General features: G+C 42.2%; 1 protein-coding gene across 9 annotated transcripts in view; it reads left to right on the plus strand.

Annotated features, from left to right (window-relative positions):
• The window catches only part of dab1a (DAB adaptor protein 1a), a 255,652-nt gene that overhangs the window by 164,281 nt on the left and 73,958 nt on the right, over nucleotides 1-17,413 (plus strand). For 4 of the 9 annotated variants that reach the window (XM_026158488.2, XM_026158491.2, XM_026158490.2 and 1 more), the window contains exon 1: nucleotides 9,741-10,021. The exons of 2 other annotated variants lie outside the window; for them this stretch is intronic. The gene's annotated coding sequence lies outside the window, so the exon portion shown is untranslated. Of the gene's footprint in view, nucleotides 1-9,730; nucleotides 10,022-17,413 lie in introns of those variants that run through there. 3 more of the 9 variants (XM_026158484.2, XM_026158478.2, XM_026158489.2) reach the window with 1 other exon arrangement.

The raw sequence follows: 17,413 nt of genomic DNA on the forward strand, positions 1-17,413 counted from the left end.
CAATCAAAAAGCAATTAGCAGCAAACCATTAACCTGTTGTTTTTTTGTGACCTCAACTAAAAGGTGTGTTTATCACATTAAATACACGCCTGCATGCCTACATCTGCACATGTCCAGACATACTGGACAAGCTATCAAGCACAGAGGGAAGCAAAGAAAGCTTGAGTACTACTGTGTAACTGAACCAGTAAAAATGAATGAAGACAACATCCATGAGACTCAGCCTATTCTGCATTATTTACAATATTGAGCATGCACTAAAACTGTTGTCAGCTTGACTATCCAAACTTCACCTGTTATAATAGGATACTCACTAACAAGTGAGCATTTTAACTCTTCAGTACAGCTTGAGGTTGCAATCGTATGCCAATATAATGGTATAAAAACTGACGATTTTTTTTTTACATATATTTGCTCATTGTCAGTATTTAAAAAAGCATGTAATGTAAAAACCATAAATTAGTATTTTATATTTATCAGAAACTGCATTAAAAACACAATATCTATAAATGTGCTTTTGTTTTTGTGTGTATATTAGAAATATTTGAGATAGCAGACAGCAGTAGACACATTGCCAGTATAGGAGAATGTCTGACTAGCAGGTGCTTAATATGTTTGCTCCATATTCAGTTAGAAATCAAATAAAAGGCTTTTTCTTGAATAATTTTCATGAACACAAATAAACAGAAAAATAAATCAGAGCTGCAAAACAGTCTACAAAACTGATGGAAATTAAAGCTTCACTGACAACTTAATTCATGGACAAAACACATCAGCTCATGCTAATGTTGCTGGTAATGTTATCACCACTGCGCCTGTCACTTAAAATCCTGTTAATCTTTTCCTGCTAATAACCTTCTTTAATTACTTCCCAGGCCCAAATTATGTTCCTATTATGATACATATATACATGCATATAATATTTAAGCATGGGGTTTGTGTATTTCTGTGCTTATTTTCTAATTTTTTGAAAACTCTTATGCAGGGGTGTCAAACATAAGGCCCAGGGGCCAAAATTGGCCTGCCAAAGACTCCAATCTGGCCCACTTAACAACTTTAGAATATATGAAGTACATGAATATATGAAGTACTTTTAACTGTCTTTTCACATGTTTTGCAGCTGTTCCTATTGATAAAGCCCCCACCACCACCACGAGTAAAACTGGTGAATTGGTATCAATCCATAACATAACATTAGTATCACAGATATAAACTAATCTGAAAACCTGGTTTAGGGTGTCTAGACTGAAAGTAAAGTGAGTTTAGGATGGTGGTAGGGCTCATAGCTGTTATTATAGAGGGATGGGATACCCTTTCCCCCCCCCTCGTTCAAGGTAGCTAGAGGGCATCTATGTGTGTAGATTCCCATGTCTGTATATGCAAATGTTTTAATGAAACATGATGAAATATGATGGAAGCTTTCAGAGGCAGAAGCCCTCAAAGTTACACATCCTGATAAAAGCATAAATGTGTGACATTTCTGCCTCACGTTGTTGTGTTTAACCCCCTGCAGGTTGGTGCACATGCACAGACGCGCTCACACACAAACCAAATCATCCCAAGTCAACTACTCGAGTCAACCTTGTTCTGGTGTTGAGAGTGCATGAGAATACATACGAGCCACTCACCCAGCTTTGAGGTCACTGCCCCAAGTGCTCAGATTACCACAGACACCACCGGTCACTTCACCTTCTACTTCTTGTCAAGCTCCTCTCTCAACCACTCTAGGGGGCATTTCCCATGTTGATACTCTGCACAGATGTTCATGTATACTATACCAGCCACTTTATTATAGCATTCCACGTATGCCTTGCCTACTCGCATCGTGCACCTTGCTGTTATGTGCTGAATTATCTTAAGGGTATCGTTGCACCGCCTGCACCTGGGGTCTTGCTTGGTGTGGTAGACCCCAGCCTCTGTTGATCTCATGCTCAGAGCTTGTTTCTATGCTGCCATGATTAGTGCCTCTGCGCTGTTTTTCGGTCCTACCAACCATTAGTAGGATATTTCTATAACAGTCAATATATATATTCCTTTCTGATCTATTTTCCATCTCAAAAAGCCATCTCTCCTCATCTCCACATGCTCTTTTCCTCCCTTCACATCTGTCAGGTGTTTGATATCCTGATACATCTGAGTTATTGAAGAGTGGCATGCTTTGATAGCTGCAGTTGAACTGTGATATTTCATCTTCAGAAGGGGTTCCAGTGTCATATCTCCATGCCATCAACCTCTGCTATCCCTCTCACTTTTTAGTTCCTTCTTTCTGACACACACACACTCGCACGCACACAACTCTGGATGTGTGGCGAAATACAGGAGAGAGTTGATGAGATAGGTCATTGTATCCTTGTGTGTACGTTTGGCTCATCACTTAATCTTGTTTTGTTGAGACCCATCTTGTGTAGATGGGTCTCTCAAATTCACCTCCAGACATATTGATGCCTTGTCAGAGGAGACTGTGTCATTCATAGGTGTCAAGTGATTGTAACAGTTTTATTGTATAGTCATGTGACCACAGTGGGCATATTTGATTGCAGTATAGAGGTACAAGACTTTGAACACATGGCTACAATTGGCTCTTTAACAAGTGAAACAACTTGTGTTCAGCAGACACACAAATAATAATCACTCAACTCCTTTTCTGTTGGGTTGGGTTATTCCATCTCGATGGTAGTGCATCTATAACTGACACCACTGACATCACATCTCTGTTGAGTTGTGATAAGATATGGTTTGACCTTCTATGCAGAAATATCCCCAGTCACAGCTTATGTTTAACCCTGAATCTGAATTATAGCAGGTCAACATGTTAGAGGCCTCAAGGTTCTACCCAAGCTTTTGCTGAACTGACTGTCCATAGTACCACTGTACTGTGTAGCATTTACATCAGTTCAGCTCTGCAGAACTATGCTCAGGCAATTAGAGAGCTGCTTTTGTTGCCTTTAACGAGTTTGACCAGTTTTGCTGATAATATGCACAAATTTCCATTCTTTCTGCGCTTCTTTTTTTCTTTCCCTTTTTATTTTTGGTCTCTGTCCCTATTTTTCTTTTTTCCTCTCCTATCTCTTTCTTTGTCCCCTTGCTGAATATGTGTGAATTAGAGAAATCCTAATCCTCTGAAATAAATATTCTTTTTGAACAGTACACTGGAGCTGACTGTCAGATTATATCCATCTGGACATTCCCATGGATTACCCTGAAAGAGTTGTATGTGTCCACGGGAATGAATGGTTATGTGTGTGTGCGTGAGTATGTGACAGGTGTTAGTGGAAGGTGAGAAAGCTATCTACTGATTTAGCAACATCCAGTGCTTGGCTGTAGCAGGGTACACTACAAGTCAAATGAATTTAGAATACAAAATATGAGTCAAAGTTACAATCTAAATATCTAGTAATTAACAGACAGTTACATTCTTCAATCAACAGAGTACATGAAGTTATTACTTTTTAAAGTCTGCTGTCATCATAAAGAATACTTATAGTTTAGTTGAATGCAGGTCTAATTATCTATTGCTACTGCACCTATTTATACTGCGTACTAGTGACATGCAGTGACTTTTGCAAGCTGAAAGAAATACTGTTCCCCAACTGTTTGACAAAATATACTGTACCAGATTAAAAAAAAATATGTTGCCTTTCTTTTGTTCTTCTATATAAGCTGTGATGAGTTTGAAAGGTGAAGCCAGTTAGGAGGTACCTTAAACCTGTATTCTGTTCAATGGCCAGTAACCTTTTGATATTTTTATTTTAAGATTAATTTTTGTAATGCAGCAAAGTGAAAGCAAAATATTCTGTGGAACTATAAATTTAGTTTAATTCTTATCTGGTCTGCTGGTTTTTATGGGAACTTGGTGCTACGTAAACGCTAATCAAAACATCGTCATTAGATAAACTCTTTTTCTGGCATCAGTGTAGTACAAATTTCAAAGCGTTAAATATGTTGTTCACTTTGAGCAATCTGACTCAATACATTAAAGATAGCATTTAAATGAATATATTCTGCAATATGTACTGAAATACATTTTAAAGTAACACTCCCAGCACTTCCCACATGAGGAATTATCTGTTCAACCAAGCTGAGACAGACGGACAGAGACTGAGAGCAGAGAAAGGTAAGCGAGAGAAGAGATACTGAGGGAGGATGATACGGCAAAACGGGCAGAGATACTGAAGTGTGGGAAGGAGATAGAGAGGAGGGCTCTGCATAGATAGAGAGAGCTGACTACAGTTAGCACAAGGAGCGAAAGGATGATGTTAGGAGAGAGTGGTGAGGCACTGCATGAGGTTATATGATGGGGTGAAAAGTTTAGGGAGAAATGTGAGGTGGAGAAGGAGTATTTATTATTCAAATGAGGTTTAGAAGCACAGGAGTAGATTTATGAACAATATAAATATGTCCCTGTGAACTTCATGAGAGCTACTAACATTTTACCCATTTTATAACCACAGAGCTTGCACGATATTCAGTCACTCAGCATCACATTGTCACTCCTGGTCAAATGTCAGTATCTCTTGGCTTGAAGATCTAACCAGTAATCATAGAAAGAACATGAAGGATTGATAGTAATGAGACAACAAAATATACGACAAAAAACCCCAAAATCAAAACACAGGGCGTCGCGTTCATGGGGATGTGTTACTTGAGGTTTCTGTGAGATGATGAAATACGATTGACATCCCTTTTAGAAGCTAAAACTTGCGCAGTGGCTATAAAAAAACAATTGTGGATGGTGATAACATTTATATTTCATGGCAATAGCCAAAAATAGAATCCAAGTATTGTACCAGGAATATGCATTTTAATATATCCATGTTTTTTTCTTCTTTTAGGAGACTCTTCTGTTACCATCATATCTGTACCTTTGTTCTGGCCTAATTTAGATTATTAATGCTAGTCTCTGCTAGTCTCACACTAGTCTGAACACATCTTAAGTAATGGCTGTAGTTATACTTTGAGAGTAATCCAATCGTTCTTTGTTGATCTAACAGATAAAGCAGTCCTCTCTATTTCTTCACTTTCTCAAACAGTTAGATCCAAAAATATTAGAATAGATTTTTCTTTATCTGAGGAGACCATTAATTTGCATGTTTTGAAGAAAACTTTGAAATAATCCAAAAAGATATAGAATTTATTGCACTTAAATAAATATATGTGTTAGTATATGTGTAAATCTATGTGTAGGCATCGGTGGGGTATATATCTCTTTTCAAAGGAACAGTGATATTAAGAACTAAAGGAAGAAGAGTGAAGAAGTCTGAAGCTAAATTGTTATTCTAAGCAAAAAGGACTTTTTCTGCATCTGATCCCGGCCAGACTGAAGTTTTCTAAGGGGTATGCGTCTGGGTGAAAAAACACTTTGTGAAAACTGCACCAGTTCTATCCGAAGCACAGTCAAGCAAACCACGTTACCCACAATATCATGTGTATAAGCCTTTTGCAGAGATAGAAAAGCACATTTGAAAGTCCTGTAAAGAGAAGACTACTCAGTAATGATTTCCTGGGATAAGCAGCAGTCGCTAAAGTCCTTCTCAGGAGGTGAAACAAAGGCCAAACCCTATTTAACTGTTCTAGTGACAGTAGATAATTGGAAAAGTTTGTTAATGAATTGGAACAGAAGGGTACAGCAATGGAAGGCTTTCTTTACAGAGATTAACAGGAGAAACAATGATGCTGCAAGATACACTATGTGAGAAAAATATTGGTCCACACCTTTTAATCTTTGAGTTGAGGGGCTTTCAATCCAATGGCCACAGATGTATAAAATTAAGCACCTAGCCATGCAGTCTGCTCTGACAACCATAGTGACTGGGTTGTTCAAAAGAGCTTATTGAATCTGAATGTGGTACTGTAAGAGGATGTCACTGCTGCACGTCTTCCCTTCCAGATATTCCTCGAGTGGCTGTAAGTGGTATTATAGCAAAGTGGAATTGTTTAGGAACCACAGCAACTCAACCACAAAGTGATAGAACATATAAAATTACAGAGGAGGGCTGCTGACTGCTGAGGCACACGATGCGTAAAAGTCGCCAACACTTTTTTTTTTTTTTTTCTTGCCTGTCCCGTTTGGCTCTTTTGCCATCAGAATTATTGTCTAAAGGCAAAGAAAGATGCCCAACGGATTTACTTTACCAAATTGACCATCCCAGCCTTGCCATAATGGTCCATTTGATTCACCTTTTATTGTTTATTTTATTTTCACTTGCTGAATACGGGACAGACTTGACTGGAGGAAAGAAGGGGAGAAAGAAAGAGGGAAAGAGAAACAGCTGAGAAGAGGGACGGGGGAGAAGGGCAAAAAACAAAAACCAACAGAACGGGCAGAGAAAAAAAATGCATATATCAATCACCTGGATCACCTGCTGAGAAAGAAAAAAGAAAGCAAGCAGAAGAGAACAAGAGTAATAGAATAAACAACATCACAATGATATATGGGAATAACAGTAAATACTAAATATTAAACATTATTGTGCAGCACATAAGATCAACAGAACACAGTGTGCTTTGAGGTAGGAGCAAAAAAGGGTGTAGTTTGTGGGTGTGATCACCCGTGTGTACACCTGTGAGCATGGACGCGCTTGTTTTTTTAAAAGGTTCCTTCATGTAATGATCTGCTAGAGGGTGTGGGGGGGCCACTGCCCCGTCCTCCAGGGCATGAAGCAGGTATGGAGGAGATCAAAACTCCAGACATCTAGAGGCCCCCAGAACACAAGAGACCAAGGAAGACCAACAGAGGGGCAGCTGCACCACTGTCCCGGAAAGAGCTGAGGAGAGTCCCAGATGAGGGGTCACTCAGCAGCCGCGGAGCAGAAGCCAGGGGGAGTTGCAGTGACGCGCCCGTGAGCTCCGCCGGCAGCCAGCTGTGCCTGAGTGACCGAGCCCCAGGCCGAGAGGCCGGGGGCACCCCACCTCCGAAGTGGCCCGAGCGAGCCCCAGGCCCCAGGCCCCGATAAGCGGCCGCCAAGGAGTGAGCCGGTGTGTACCTGGACGCCCATCCCCAGACACAAAGAACCACCAACGCACCGATGTCTGAGGGAGTCTGCCACTGGCAGGGGAAGTGATGGTGGGGGGAGATAGGCCTCCAAACCTTGGAGGGCCTGAGATGTCCCCAGAGAGGTGGCGCCTGACACCCAACCTGACATATAGACACAGACATACAGGCACACACAGATACAAACATCCATTCCCTCCCTCATGCTCTCATATGCACTTACTCCACACTCAACCAACATGGAGACAGACACACGATCACACTCCCCAAGCGTACTCTACGAACCGGGTCTAGGTACCCTTGCCCCTGGAGGGGGGAACTGCACCCAGACCCAGGTGGTGTTACCCTTTTCCCTGCGGTAGGGAGAGGCAGACCGCCCCGACTCCGCAGCAGCAGGGAGGCCCCACACTCCAGACCGCAGTCGGACGGTGGGCAATGACGCCAGGGGTGAGGTGTACACCCTGATGGTAACTCGGATTCCGTGTATCGTGCCCACCCCCAAGATCCTATATGTATGTGTAATGAGAGTGTGAGTAATGTGAATGTCTAAGTTGTGGGATAAAATTGAGGCAGAGGCAGCCAGAAGGGGACAGGGGGGGGGGGGGGGGGGTAGCCTCCTCTGCACCCTGGTGACATACCCCTACTCCAAGGCCCTGCATGTGTGGGTGGTTGTGGTGGAGCGTGAAGAGGGAGGCAGCTGGAGATGGGGAGGGAAGGAAGGGAGGGGCAAGTGACCCCTCCCTGGGGCCAGCTCCCCCGCTGACCCCAGTAGGCACCCCCATACTCCGCGACCCGCCAGGGGAAGGGGGCCCAGGCCCATTCAGACCGGGGCCCAGTGCAGCGCCTCCCGGCCCCACAGAGCCCGGGACAGTCCACCCAACCCCACCACAGAGAAAACTGAACCCACCCCATCATCCACTCATCTTCCAGACTACATAAGACAATAGACGCCCAGGCTGAGATCTTCCTCCACCTCTCCTGTATCTCCCCTTCCTGCAGAGAGAGTTCCTGAAGAGAGGAAAGCTCCTGCAAGATGTGACAATCTCCCCCACCAGTTGAAGAGCCCCCCAGGTGGCTCGACGCACCGGCGGCACCCTGCGCCAGGGCTGGGCCCCCATGCACCCACCCGCCCACAACCCCGGCAACACACCAACCAGGACCCAAGCCCCCGAGGCCCGGCCAGTCGCCAACACTTTGATGACTTTTGAGTTCCAAAAGTCTCATAGCGTTAACATCAACACAGAAATTGGGCACCGTGAGCTTCGTCGCATGGGTGTCCATGTCTAAGCATGCTGTTGGAAACATTCACCTTCACTGGATGGATTACATTCTGAGTGAGTGAATGCTCTGCCATTTGCTTTGTTTCTATGTGATGTAGGTTCATATTTATGCTGAGCATCATGGAACTGGCAGTCTCCTGATCATTCTCTAAACTGGGTTACTTTGATAAAAGCTAGCATTATTTGTATTGCAAGAATGTTTTCGAAACATGGCAAGATCATGCTACGCATGACGTATGAAGTGGCAAAAACTAATGCTAAGATGTTCTGAAATTAATTTGTCTGGAAAAAATACTTTTAGACCTTTTTGTTTATTCCTAAGTAGTATTTTTAACATATTCCACACTATGCTCGTGTCATACTCTTACATTAAAATAAAGACCTCTATCTTTGTTTGAACACGGAAGAGATTTTAGGTGGAGGAGTGCCGAGTGTCTTCCAGTGTTTGCAGAGATCAGAGGAATCGTGTCCGTGCTGAAGCTCCTAAACTCCCCACAGAAGCGCAACACATTTGAGAGTAGGGGATGATGATTTAAGGCCAGAGACTGGGGGAGAAAGAGAGAAGATGAGGTGCAGGAATAAAAAAGTAAAAGGGAAGGATTAAATGAGGACAGGCTGCACAAGATTAAGGCTTATGGGAGACTGGAGGAAAATCATGCAGCTGAAAAATATGATTCAGTCAGCTCAGTATAGTTGCATCACTCTTATAATTACATTTTTTTTGTCATTCTTATACTAATTAATCAACAACATTAAGGAAGATGTATTTTCTGTCTTTAGGACACTTTTCTTTCATTTCTTCAAAACTTTGAACTTGAACTTGAAAACTTTAAGTGTGTGCTCCCACTCTCTGAGCAGGAAGGTTAGACACCATGGTGAATCTGCCAAGTGCATGACTCAGAAATGATTTGGGCTGCATGACTTAACTGTGGGTGGTTAACCAATCAATAGTCTGTACTGAATGACTGGGTGATGACTGGCTGGTGCATTCATGTTTCGGTGAGTGGGTTTTGTATGCCAGCAATACTTGGTGTGCAGAAAAAGAGTTGATGTGTGATGATGGTGAATTTTGGACAGTACAGTCATCTTAAAACTTGCCTCTAAGCTACATCCAGTGCTGTCTGTTCCAACAGTGATGCAGCCTCTCCATTCACAAGGACTTTGTTTCCACGTGTCTTCATTTTAAACCTAAATCCACCAGTAAGCTCCTCCTCCACACTCATCCACTTTTTTTTCTTTCTTTTTTTGTGGTCATTATAGTTCTGTAATAGACATTTTTAAATCCTTCACCATCACCCAGTGCTTCTCTTTTTCTCCTCTTCACTCCTACCTCCCATCTCCCCTTACTCCTTGAAAGCTGGAAATCAGGACAGTTCAGCAGCGGAGGGGTTAAGATGAACCCAGCCTTGTGATTGGCTGCAGGCCGGCGGTCTGAACCAGCCTACAGATAGAGGTAACCAGGCAACCTCAGAGAGAGAGAGGGAGAGGAAAGAAGAGGGGGGCATAGGACCGAGGAGCGGAGAAAAAAAAGCGCTGAAAGAAGCCTGGCATAGTTTTGTAAGGATTGTGGGAAAAGATGTAAGGAAGCTCGCACGCGCTCTCTCCGGCATGGAAAACTGGATTACTCTCCCTGCTGAAACACACTGTGGATGTCTGAATAAACCAGGAGGGGATTCACGGGAATGAATGGAGACTAAAGCCTTTTCTGAAAATGGGAACTAACAGTGCTCTTTTTCGCAGTAGTGCAAAGGTAAGTGCGTCAATGCAAACAGCCCGAATGGAAACGAACAGAACAAGTGGCAAATTTCGTCCTGTGCGTAAGGTCCTGCCAGCGTGTACTTTTTAGATCGCTGTGTGATAGTTGAATGTGATCAGAAGCCTGTGGATTCTGTGTGCTCTGCCACTGACACTGCAATGAATTATCTATTGCTGCTGCTGCTGCTGGTGCATCGGGATTTTAGCGCATGTATGTATGTGTGTGTTTGTGTGTGTGTGGATTGAAGCTTGTGGGGGGAGTGACCCTCTCAGAGAAATAGTAGAGGGAGGCTGTGTGTGTGCTGTAAAGCGGGAGGGAAGACAGCGGTTTGGTGCATTTGGCGTGTGTAGTTTTACGGGGCGTCCCCACACTCGGAGATTCCTCAACAGATTTACGCGCTTAACGACTATAAAGTGTCGAAACCATAAGTTTTATTCCTTTCTCTCTCTGAAACACACGTGTTTCCTACCCCACTTGGGCAAAATTTGACATAGGAGTGCCCTGACTTTATAGTTACCGTATTATACTTTGTGGGATTTTTCTTGAAGATAGCTTTTTTACGTGTCTTTTGTGACCTTACTGTGATTGAGCTTTTTTTTTTTTTAAATAAACAAGTTTATAAAAAAAAAACTTTTTAATTCTCTTTTGTGTATGGAGGTCTTCTGATGTATTGGCGTTTGTCCACGTTTTAGAGGGCTGTCTCACAATAGAAAGGGTATGAAATGTACTGAAACGCAAAACATGATGAGATTCTGTTGATGAAGTGAAAGTGTAGAAATCCATGCAATGGTGTGTGAGCTACAGATGGTCCTCAATCACTAGGTTTTGGTTGATAGGGTAAGAGAGAGGGCGACAGATCCAGGGGAGGAGAGTTGAATGGGCAACCCGGTCAGGTTGCTTTGGGGGGGCCCAGGATCCGCTGCAGCTAAAAGCCGCATTAATCATGAAACCGTGGCGCTCTGCAGACCCTCACTCTCTTCTCTCTCCCTGTCTGGCGCACAAGCTGCAGCAGCTTTATATACATCGTAGTGTATTGCTTTGATGTAGTTCGTGTAACTGGTTTATGCCATTGTGAATACTTGTTTTATACCCATGTTTCAGATTATATTTTTCTTGCGATACAGTCATTGGGGATATGGTAATATCAGTGCGTCATGGTTGGTCCAACCCAAGCCCATCTCCGTGTATATGTTTACCCAACAACTGCTCTTTTATTGTCAGGTGCTGTCAGTTTACTTGAGTATTTTGAATTTATGGTGCTCTGCTGTACTGCATTTCAGATGGAAACACTTCACCTATTATGCCACTCCTGATACCTGTTGTTAGTTCACAGATAAAATGCCCACACCAGACCAGTGCCAATTTTTAAATAAAACTTGCGACATGCTACTTTTAGCTCTAAACGTTTGAGTGACAGACTATTTTACTGGAGTTACTCGATTTGAGTAAAGGATTTGGATACTTTTTCCTCTTCTGCCAAACAGACCTACTTCTGCCTGTATAGACCCAGCTGGCGACTCCAGGTTGTCATAGAAACCCTCAGAGTATTGTGAGGAAACTCAAAGAAAACACTGTTGAAGGCTCTCTTTCTTCCTCTTTCAATTCTCAGCTCCGTCTGTCCTATGTACAGCCTCCCTTTTGCCTATTCTCAGTCACTTTTCAGAACCCAGGCTGCGTCCTGCAATTTTAGTTTTTATGTGTACTCGATAATGGTAGACAACGCTCCTGAATGAATGTTGGACTAAATCTTAAAGAGAAAAGGGTTCTCTAAGTTTATGTAGTCTTGAAGTCATGAAATCTTTGGAAGCTGGAGCTTACTGTTCTGTTCCTAAAGCGTCTCACTGCCTTTGTAAAAGCTGGCTTGTAGCTGATTTTGTATCTCAGTTGGAAAACCTTCTTTTCACCCCATTGTTTTGTGATCTACAGAAACTCTAGCGACACCATGTAAATCACTGCATAAAATCACAAACTGTCGGAAAATAAAGCACCATCTAAAAAGGATTGCAATGAGCTCAAGGTCTTGCTTTAACTGTGCATCGTGTGAAGTTTAAATGGTACGACTGCTATCACAGAGAAATGTTGAGGCCTTTGTGTAGACCTGGCTGTTTGCTGATCACTGAGCTTTAGTTCAAGTACAACTTAATTTGCTTTTAGCTGCAGGCGGGTAGACCACAAAGTTTTTGTGTTGGCCAAAAAATAATACATAGTGAGGTATTTTTTAATTAGTTATGTTTCACATTATTATACTGAAGCACCATCATGAGAGGTGAAAGGAGTAAAGGTAATATAGCATACAGTATGTTAGTCCATTTGTTCTTTGTAATGAACAGAGCTTGACTTATAATTCACGTTGTTGCCTTTTTTGCCGAGGCACCCCAGTGACACTTGTTGCTATGGATACAATTCAACATCACAATAAAGTGACAGCCTATTCAAGTTACCTGCTGGATGTGACAGAGGCTGTGTGTGTCTCAGTGGCATTTCGTTAAATTAGCTGTGGCGAAAACAATGAGCTGGCAGCTGCAGTGGAATTATACTTGTGCATGTAGATAACTAACATTCATCAAGTTCCCTGCCTTCATTATTTTCTTTTCCTGTTTGACCTGGAAACTTGAGGGGAGTGTCCCCCCCCCCAGCTTTATATCTTATGTCACAACACAAAATAATTCCCAATTCTATATTGTCTTTAGGACTAGTTCATACTCAGGTTTAGTTACTCTTGGGTCTATTTTGAACCAGTATGTTTAAAAAGGGACAGTTTCATTAGAATTTAAGATTGTGTAGTAGTAAAATGAATATGCATGTACTAGTTTGGTCTGCTTCCTAGGTAGATATCCCAAAAACAAATATATTATTCAGTTCAAAGGTGAAATTGTGTAAATGAAATTTGTGTTTGACCTTTCCCAAAGCAATGCCAACTTTTACACACAGCTCTTCTTCAAGTCTTTTTGTCTATTGCCAAAGGAAACAGTTTTCCTTTGATAGCTTTTAGACTGTCTAAAACACCCCAGATGGGACTTACACAGTCTCTCTCTTAGGAAGCCACTGCCTTTCAATTAATGCATTACGGTCACTGGAGCTTTTCCACCTGTAGAACTGTAAATTAAGTCAAGTTCATTGGAGTATCTCAGTGCCGAAAGCCGGGTTTGATTTCCTTACACTATAAGTGTCTAATATTATGTTTGAAAGAACTTTAAGACGAACTCCTCCCTTTTTCTTAGATTTAAACCGTTGTCAAAGGTATAATCTTAAATAAAATAAAACCCTGCTCATTCTTATATTTACTTTTCTGTGGTATATTAAACAGGTGGCAACATGTTAAGTAAGGGTATTTTTTCAGTAGGGCTTCCACTGTTTCACATGGAGGGAGGGGGGAGAATTGAGTGGCTCTTGGCTGGGTGCCCTTCTCATTGATCCACTTTCTGCATGTGTGTGTGTGTGTGATCGCAGTCTCATATAATTAGCATTGAGAATATCTTTACAGCCCACTGGGACTCTATGTGTACGTATGTACCCTATTTCTTGCCATTTATTAACTATGAAGAAAACTGAGAGTGTGTTTGTGTCTGACAAATCAATATCCACCCAGACAAACACATTTTTAAGCCGTATGTGCACAAAGCTGTCATTACCACCAATCATGACTACCTTTTGAACACAAACAGCCACACTAAAGCACATTACACGCATGCACACCCCCACAGAGGGCCTGTGAGTGAGCAGGGCAGTCCATCCAGAGGTTCAGATTAAGCTGCCAACTAATCTGCCTCTGCAGTCTGTAATCTTCTTAAAACACTCGCAATCTGTCCACAGCACTGGGATTAGCATCTGCAGAGACAACAATGCACTTTCACTGTCCTTATATTTGACCACAAAAAGACTGCTTTATGGGTTTAGCATCCTCTGCTTTGCTCTGAAATGGGATCAGTAGGAAAAAAGAATGCTGTCTGTTATTTCCGCTTTTTACTTGTATGGGTTGGATCGTACCTGTTACAGGTCAGTTGGGATAATGCATATCTGTAGGCTTAGAGGTTTTTTCACACCAATAGCTTGCTGTGGGGAAACAAAGACACATTTTCTTTGTAAAACTGACCTGTTTTAAAGTGCACAAGGAAAGTTTGTAGTCCAGGATGAACCACAGAGTCACTCCTACAGACCAACAAAACATATTCTGCTTCAAAAAAACTGAACAACCATGCTATTAACCTTTTTGGTGAATCTTATCAAGTCCTTTTTAACCCTTTCTTTATCATTACTTCGTCCTTTCTTAATCTGTTTTTGATTTTGCATCCCTGCCCTGTTCAGGGTCTACCCTATCTCTCAGTCTGTATTTCATTATTTCTCCTTCCCTCTCTCTCCCTCCATCATTCTCTTTCTGTAGCATAGCTTCAGGGATCCTCTTGTTTCAGATAAGATGCTGATTATGGAACTAAGGCTCTTGAGTTCCTCTTTTTTCCCTGCTTACATTCACATCGACATTAGCATTTCTCAGCATCATTATCACATTGAATCCCCCCCCCCCGTCCCCGTCCCCCCGTCCCCCCCCGTCCCCGTCCTGTCCTTGATTTACACATCGGTCCTCCTTTTCTTTTTCCAGCGAGTGCCACTTTGGGGTAAAATCACAAAGGTGTTCACGTTGTTAATGAGTTTTAACAGCAAACAAAAGCACTTTATAGGAGGCATTTTCAGGAGGTGAAGACACACATACACATGGGGGCGCGGGCACACACACAGACTGAAGTCACAGCACATTAACACTTCAATTAATTCAGCGCCTTACATTCTAATTTCCACAGAAGTCAAGATCCCTGACCACCCCCTTCCCTCAAACCACACACACACACACACACACACACACACACACACACACACACGCACACACAGCAGTGATGTACGGTGCTCTATGCCTCAGCAGACCCCAGCAGTATTACATGCGCCTTATGACATTTTAGGTGCTGGAGAGAGCACAACAAACAAAGCATCGCAAATTACATTTTAATTTGCGATGCTTTGCCTTTTACTCAGGCATATACAAAGGAGCAGAGATGCCTCGTTTTGTACAATATTCTTTATTCAAAGAATACAATAGATAATGAATGCGTCTATGGTGTGAAGGGAGCATGGGAGTGGGCCCTTAGATTTGCTGAGGGGGGTTGCAAGTGACTCTTCCCTGTGGATCGGCTCCACTGACTTCCACACTCACTGGGAGACTGCAACAAAGTTAGAGAAAGAAATAGACAAAGACAGGAGTGGAAAGATGTTTTCCTCAGAGGATTGCCTCTTTGTATTTCTCCTCCTATTTCTTTCTCTCTTTTCCCTTCTCATGATTTCTCTCCATCTGCGCTTTTCTGTTGCTGCTCACTAATGAATTTTTAACCGTCCCATGATTCTCTTCTTTGTTTCTCTCTTACTGTTGGTGTTTGTAAAGATTAGGCGTAATTCAATATCCATCATCATACACCGTCTCCTCCATGAAATTCACAGTGATGTTTCATAGCATGTTTACTTATTAAAGCAGGAAGCTGTGTACCAGTCATGTAAAGGTGCTATATCCTGTCTGACCCTGTCTGAAAGACAAAGTGCTGGTAACCTAATTAAATTCCTCGTAGGACATGTTAGGATTGCTTTGCGTGCTAAACATCTGTTCTAAGTAGATGAAATGGGAGGTAGAGTCTGGCATCTGTGTCTAGGACAGAAGAGTTGTTTCTGGGTTGGAACCATAGCACTGGCTGCTTCCCTGGAGCACCTGGTGCCTGGCTCATATAGTGCTTGCTGGGCTTAGAGGAGAGGGTGGGTGCCCAGATGCTCCTGCGTTCAGCCTGCAGAGCTAAAACTGAAGTATGCTGCCACACTAGCATATACTCATGCGTGCCACACATGCACCTCCTGCTTCAGCTCATGGAGCTCAGCACTTCAGCTTCACAAAAACACATTTGTTTCATGGATCATGAAATCTGCTCAACCCATAAACCAGGTTCAGTTTCAGTTCAAGTGGAGGCATAAAAATGATCAAAATTGGATTTGGATTTTGCATACAGTATTAATTTCACAGCAGGAAAACTGCTCCAGTGTTTTTTTTTTATGTCTTTTTCTCACTTATGTGTTGTACTTATAGCCAATCTTTTGCAAAAATCGTTTCAGTTTGTAGATACTACTCAATAGGAAAACTCATAAAAAAAATCATGATAACAGACAAAATGTTTATTCATGAAAAAAAATTAACTGAAGCATCAAAGAAAAGAAGCTCAGAGGAGGTTAAGGTGAAGCTTACTAGTGTAAATGATTCTGCAGAGCTGTGAGTGGTCATTTAATTGCATAGCTTTAACGGTTTATCCTCTGTGCTGACTCATCAACAACTTGTACATCTAAGAACAAACAGACTTGTAGAAAATGTGCTATCGGTTACTTTTTCATTTTGTAATGAAAAAAAGTTGTTTGAGGGGTTTGCAATGTTGACCTTGTGTACAAAAATAAAATTAAGTGTTACAACCTTAGGTTAATTGCAAATGTAGAGTGAAAATGTTGCAAATTGCAGTTATGGGATATTTTGCAGGATTTGCCTTCGTGCTCTCACTAAATAATAATAATGGATTGCATTTATATAGCGCTTTTCAAGGCACCCAAAGCGCTTTACAATGCCACTATTCATTCACTCTCACATTCATACACTGGTGGAGGCAGCTACAGTTGTAGCCACAGCTGCCCTGGGGCAGACTGACAGAAGCGAGGCTGCCATATCGCGCCATCGGTCCCTCTGGCCAACACCAGTAGGCAAGTAGGGTAAAGTGTCTTGCCCAAGGACACAACGACCAGGACAGAGAGCCCAGGGATCGAACCGGCGACCTTCCGGTTACAGATGCGATTCCCAACCCCCTGAGCCACGGTCGCCCCGTTAAGCTAGTTCTGCCTCTTTTATGTCAGTTGAACGGAGGGAATGGATGGATGGATGGAAAGGTAGGGAGTGAAATAGGTCAGAATGTGACTTAAATATGTTTGTGTTTAACCCTTTCATGTATGAATTATGACAACCTCAATCTTCATTTTTTTCTTAAATATTTTTATTCATCTCTATGCATGAAAAAAAGATTTCGGAGCTTCATTTTTCAACCATGTATTTTTCAAAGAGTTTTTTACATGTCTACTTAAGTGGACAACACTGGCTGACCAGTGGGTGACAGGGTATGGAGTGACACATCAGTGTCCAATGTAGTGGTTTATGTGCAAGTATACCATCAACACTGACACAAATACAAGAAAACAGCTATCCACTGTAGTGACCACTATGAGTAAAAGGGTTAATAACTGTCTGTAAGATGTAAAATGCTTATTTTTGTAACATTGGCTATATACATTTAACAAAATGTGGCCTATTTTGAGACAGACTGT

The sequence above is a fragment of the Astatotilapia calliptera genome, chromosome 23 (genome assembly GCF_964374335.1).
Source record: "Astatotilapia calliptera chromosome 23, fAstCal68.1, whole genome shotgun sequence".
In the NCBI taxonomy this organism is placed as follows: domain Eukaryota; kingdom Metazoa; phylum Chordata; class Actinopteri; order Cichliformes; family Cichlidae; genus Astatotilapia; species Astatotilapia calliptera.